This window comes from Aplysia californica, unplaced genomic scaffold (genome assembly GCF_000002075.1).
Source record: "Aplysia californica isolate F4 #8 unplaced genomic scaffold, AplCal3.0 scaffold00139, whole genome shotgun sequence".
In the NCBI taxonomy this organism is placed as follows: domain Eukaryota; kingdom Metazoa; phylum Mollusca; class Gastropoda; order Aplysiida; family Aplysiidae; genus Aplysia; species Aplysia californica.
In genome coordinates, this window is record NW_004797409.1 from 749,101 (window position 1) to 755,637 (window position 6,537).

The window sequence follows — 6,537 nt, forward strand, 5'->3', positions numbered from 1 at the left end:
GGCTACACCTGAAGGCTATTTCTCTTATTAGTTGACGGAATTTTACCAAATTTCCCACATAATAGCAAGCATAGTAAGGAGTCTTAAAATCCACTATCAAATTTGAGAAAAAAGTTTCGTTTCCATTCATGGATACGGCGGCCATTTTTGATTTTGTTGACATGTCTTACGTAATGAGCACAGCACTTTCTGGTTTTGGAAATTGATTGGTTTTATTTGCATATGTGTTCATTAGATCTAAAAATTTGTTTGTTGTTTTTTTCCCAAAACGAAGTAGACAATTTTTAATGATTTTTTTTCCTGAGGTAGTATTCAAGTTTGCAAAAAATCTGTGAAAATCTACACTCAAGACACCACCAACAAAAACCAATTTCATTTATCAAAAGTTCAGAGAACAAGTTTTTAGCATTACATCTTTTCTTCATTCTATGAAAATTTCATGAAGATTGGATGAAAAATGGTGGGGTTATTAAAAATGTATAGAGAAAAGTCGCGTTTTTGAGAAAACAGCAGAAAAATAAAAATAAAATATTGACTTTATGAGGAAATGGTGGTGACAAACATGCCCGGTATGGGAAGAAATGAGGTTTTTGGGGGTTCTTTTGCGATGAAATAGTTGTAGGAAAGGCTGAGGAAGCTAAAAATGCCTACAACAGAAATTCCATAATGAGGAAGCAGATAAGCAGTATCAGAATATGGATATATTGGAGCTGAGTGCAATATTCTTGTCTTTCCATATGATCTTGAGCCTCGAAAATGCACCAACTGTTTGAGCAATCCTGAAAAGAACACGTTTTCTAAAAGCTTTCATATTTTCTTAAATCTTTTGAACTAAATTTTTGAAGTTTCCAGCCTCTTACTTATGGTTAAGACAGCATGGTTCAAATAAGACAACGCAATGCTATTTTACAGATCACCAATGGGTTTTCTTAGGCAGCAATAAAAAAAAATTTAAAAAATGAACTTGCAAAATGAACAGACACCTTTGCTTAGTCCTGGTCCTCTGGTCTTTGTCACTACAACCCATGGTAAATTTATTATCTACCTAATTAGAACATAGAATTAAATGGACGATACCATTACCCAAAACCTGCATACCATAAATTCTATTCCATGGCAAGGGTGATTATCAATTTCCTAATTGAAAAAATGGACACAAACTGTATCAGATTATTTGGTAATCCATAAGAGCTGCTTCACCTGGACTGATTCGAGCTCTGCAAAAGTTAAACGGATTAATTGAATATCATTTTATAATGACGACAGTTCAAACTTTGGCTTGGTTTCCTTAGACAGATAAAGAGATGGATAGATAGAAGATAGATATAGAATATAGAGAGACAGACAGACAGACAGACAGACAGACAGACAGACAGACAGACAGACAGACAGACAGACAGACAGATAGATAGATAGATAGATAGATAGATAGATAGATAGATAGATAGATAGATAGATAGATAGATAGATAGATAGATAGATAGATAGATAGATTTGTTGAGGGACGATCAAGAATTTAATTTAATTTTCGAACTCTGATTTGAGTCTCGGAGATTAAAATATTCAGATAGTAGACCCATGTCAAGTCTGAAAAATCCTTGTCTGTTTCTTCTTTTCTATCTCGCAGGTGAAAAAATCATAAGAAATAGTTGCTTATTTCTTTGCAACCAAAAAGAATGCATCAACTACACTCAGTTAATGGATGATGTCCAGGATTGCAGAGGACCCGAGGGCCCCCTGGACACAATTCTGAAATTGCTGGAACGTGAGTCTAGAACAACAGACGAATCAAATAATACTCTTATGGTGTAAGCCTACATCTATGCTACATCTTTGTGTGCTGTGTGCTTGGAAAATGGGAAATGGAAAACGAGGGGGGGAGGGGAATGAAAACTTTTTTGTTTTCTTTAACAAAATATACGAATTTGCTGGAAAAGCGTATTCAAGATGTAAAAAAAAAAAAGGTAGACCAGACTCTCTTTTTTGTTTTGGGAGATATTAACCGTCCTTCCAATGCTGATTTTAAGATTAATGTTCGTGGCGTTTAAGTGGCAAATAGATTTAAGCAGATCAAGGTGAGGCGTAAGGCTGACTGTTATGCAGGCAATATTTTTTCTATTTTGTTGAAGACTCAAGCTTTGAATAAAATGCTTCTTTAATTAGCTTCGACATTGGTCTATGAAACAGTATCCTGACGTTATAAGATAGGTTGCATCATCTGTTCACTCTCTGAACCAACGCAAATTCATTGCTGTCAATCATGGAGACGGTGTAGTATATTACCGTACCAACAACTATAACTTTGAGAGTGAATCATAAAGAAACGCTACCTCGTTTCTCAGGTTTTTCGCTGCATGTATTCACATTGGGTTGATCTCACAATCTATAGTTACTTTATTTAGAAAGTTTCAAGTAAGCAGAAGAAGGTCTTTCTTGAAGAAGAAGAAGAAGAAGAAGAAGAAGAAGAAGAAGAAGAAGAAGAAGAAGAGATAATAATAGATAGCATTTATATAGCGCAAATCCCCGCTCAACAGCAGGCTCTATGCGCTTTACACTATATTATTACCCCAGCAGACCATAGAACACTCCGAAACATTCTCAGCTTCCCGGGAAGCATACAGTGCAAGCAGCTGATTAAGCGCTCAAACACTAACATACTGACAAGATCTTTCGCTGTCTATAGCCGGGTACCCATTCCCACCTGGGTGAAGTGAGGAAAATTCGTGTAAAGTGCCTTTCCCCAAGGACAAAACGTTGGGTCCCTGACGGGATTCGAACCCACAACCTTACGGTTGCGAGTCCGAGAGCCTAACCACTAGAGGAAGAAGAGGAAGAAGAGGAAGAAGAGGAAGAGGAAGAAGAAAAAGAGGAACAGGAAGAGGAAGAAGAGCAATAACAACAAATACAATAGCAGCAGCAGCAACAACAAGACGAATGTGGATTATTTTTTTCAAATGTGTTTAAAATACTTCAATGTTCCAGCATACTGGTGTACTTCAGAAAAGCATGCATTTGAAACAAGAATTGTCACCCAAATGTGGGCCCCCAAGTGTATATATCTTAAGGATCGTTATGGAGTTGTCATTGGGTGCAGAAATATGGACCATCTACAGGACTGCGGTAAGGATTTCTTCTTTTTTTAAAAAATTGTTCCTTTTAGTCATTAGATTTATAGTGTCACATAATATTCATAGAATCTACAATATTTATTGATTGTGCTGACAAAAGCAGAAACGCGCGAAGGCCCAATATCTCTGATGTTCAGTTGAACTAACTATCTGTCTTGTATGGGAATGATAAAATATTATTGCGGATTTTCATAATCAAAGACCTAACCTTCAAAAAAAAAGAAAGCAATTCGCCATGTTTTCGGGAAAAAAAATCATTTGTGTGTGTGTGTGTGTGTGTGTGTGTGTGTGTGTGTGTGTGTGTGTGTGTATGTGTGTGTGTGTGTGTGTTTGTGTTTGTGTGTTTGTGCTATGACCACTAACGAATCTTCAAATTGCTATTTTTGATAACATGATCTACTTTTTAAACTATTTGGTATCACTCATGTGCTAGAAGAAGCGTAAAGACTTAAAAGACTATATTTTATGTGGTATCAAACCGTGGTGCCTCACTTTGTATATGTGTCTCACGCAATGGAATCAGGCTCTCCTCAATTTTTGGGGATGCGGGGTTATTGGTATCAATTGCAAGCTTGTTTATTTGCCTTGCTTTCCCTGAATCCCCCCCCCCCCCCATCTATCTTGCGATTGCTGGAGATGAGGTCACCTGGTTTCAGTGCTAAAATCAGAGAGGAAATTGCCGCAAACGTTTGATAATTTTTAATAGCCTGAGAGCCCGTGAAAACGATGAAATTTCATATTTTGTACCTTTATTCAACGTTTTTCAGTTAAATTCACATATCACGGAAATATGTTTTTATATTGACACGGAACGTTTTGAGTCAAAAACCAAAAATTAGAGAAAATAGCCAAACTGGCGAAAAAATGCAAGTTTCTCCATTTTGATTATTTTGACGATAGCCTGATTTCACCACGCTGCTTCAAATATTATTCACGTCTTTGAATCACATACCCCAGTACTGTAAAGGCTTTCTACACATTTGTCTGAGATAGACGATTTCTTTTACCTAAACGTATGATATTGAAAGGGTAGACAGACAGACAGACAGACAGACAGACAGACAGACAGACAGACAGACAGACAGACAGACAGACAGACAGACAGACAGACAGACAGACAGACAGACAGACAGACAGGCAGACAGACAGACAGACAGACAGAAAGACAAGTAGATAGAGAGACAAACACACAAATAAATAGAAAGATAGATCGATAGATAGATAGATAGATAGATAGATTGAGAGATAGATAGATAGATAGAGATAGATAGATAGATAGATAGATAGATAGATAGATAGATAGATAGATAGATAGATAGATAGATAGAGCCAGTTTGTCTTGTGCTGTGTTACAGAGGACTTTGTATGTCCGGACGGATATCTCAAGTGTCCCTTGAGTCACTTCTGTGTTCCTTGGAGGTATATCCTTAACCGCATCAGGGACTGCACTCTGGGTGAAGACGAAGGTGAGTAGCTGACGAAAAAAATGCGCACGCAGATTGGCTCCAGATCTAACACTTGGAAACGAGGAGACAAATTAATAATATGGAGAGTAAGGACTTCGTCACTGATCAGACTCATTAGTCCGAAACAAGTTGGGGTGAATTAATAATAATTATCTACGACTTGCATAATAAAAATAAATAATAAATGACATTTATATAGCGTTCAACCCCAAATAAAGTACACAGGCTCTGAACGTTTTACAATACAGAACAACATACAACAATAACATGAAACGTTGTGTTTTGACTAAAGGAAATTATTCCAAATATTCATCTTATTTAATTTAAAAACAGAAACGACTTCAGCTGACATTTGAAGGAATCAAAAGATTTGATTTCTCTCAACGTACTTGGTGAAGCATTCCAGATCTTGGGGCCTTGGTATTCAAATGCCTTTTCACCCATTGTTTTAAGTTTCATAGATAGTAAAATACATTTCTTTTTGTCAGCTGAGGACCTTAAACTGCATACAATTAATGTTTATAGACAAAGTCAAGTTTTGGCTTAGAGTTGGTAAATACGTTGTAAGGCATTTGTGTTCCCTTTTCTGAGGAGAATCGCAAACATGAACAGTGTATGCTACTCATCTTATTAGAGGTCAGGTTTAGTTAAGGAAAAGAGGTGTGACGAAAAAATAATTTTCTACATCATGTAAATGAATATGTTGATTTCTTTTATTCTTCACAACATAAAAACAGGCTCTTTGAACCAAACTAACATGATTAAACATGATCTGAACAATCAACTACTAACCAGTTGTTATAACCCTCTCTATTTGGTGCTATAGTAACACTTAGAAGAGTCATTTACCAATAAATGTTATAAAAGTGAAGTAACATATTTTTATTTATTTATCTATTTGTTTATCCTTTTTCATTTATTTATTTTTATTTATATTTACATTGAGACTTAGAACTAATTTCAAAACACAAAATGTTGCATATTTGGTTGTAACTACTAACCACAAAGCACCAGCTGATAGAATTCGGCAGGGTAAAGAAAAAGAGAAAAAAAGAGAACCAAACTGCTGATCTCATGTGCCGCTAATCGCTACCGATATGTTTCTCGTGACACTCTTTCATGAACTTTGTGTGAGAGACTCCAACCCTGGGCGACAAATGACAGAAAAAGAATTTGAAAATGTAATCACCCAATCATCGTGTCGAAGCTTTGCACTACCCACTCATGCAGTATACCAATCTAAAGCTAAATACATTCTGCATTATCTGACACATACATATTTCATCTATGCTAGGAGTCGCCCAAGATATTTTCTTCCAAAACTGGCCTTCAACAATCAGACTTGTCAAAATTGTGGGAAATCAAAGAAACGAATAAGTGTGTTCGCACATGCATTGAGGTGCATCAGTATTGATAGAATTGACATACATTGCATATCAAGTGAATGGAGAATGTTGTTTCTGCAACGAAAACTATTTTATTACAATAGTTGAAAACACATTGGAAAACAGATTAGTCACAAACACCATGCACATCTTTGACTTAGCATTAAGTGTGGTTATTATTATTTCATTTAGGAGTCATTGGTTTTGTGTAGAGCATGCACTCTTTGGGTATGTACTCTGTTCAATTTTGGACATTATTTTCTGTCAGTTTATCTCAAATGTCAGAGAGAGTTGCAAACAAGGGGTCTGAATTGGGAGCAAAGTCATTTTGCTTTAGCTGCTGTCTCATGGGGCTTCACATACCTATAGGATTTATAGGTACTATTCATTGGTCACTATTCCACATAGAAGAATGTCCAGGTCTCAAAGTAAATGGATAAAATATTAATAACATCAGGTATACAGATGACACAGTCTTAATAGCAGGCTCAGAAAAGGACCTTCAATTGCTTCTAGATACTGTTGTAACAGAAAGTGAACGTAAAGGATTATTGTTGA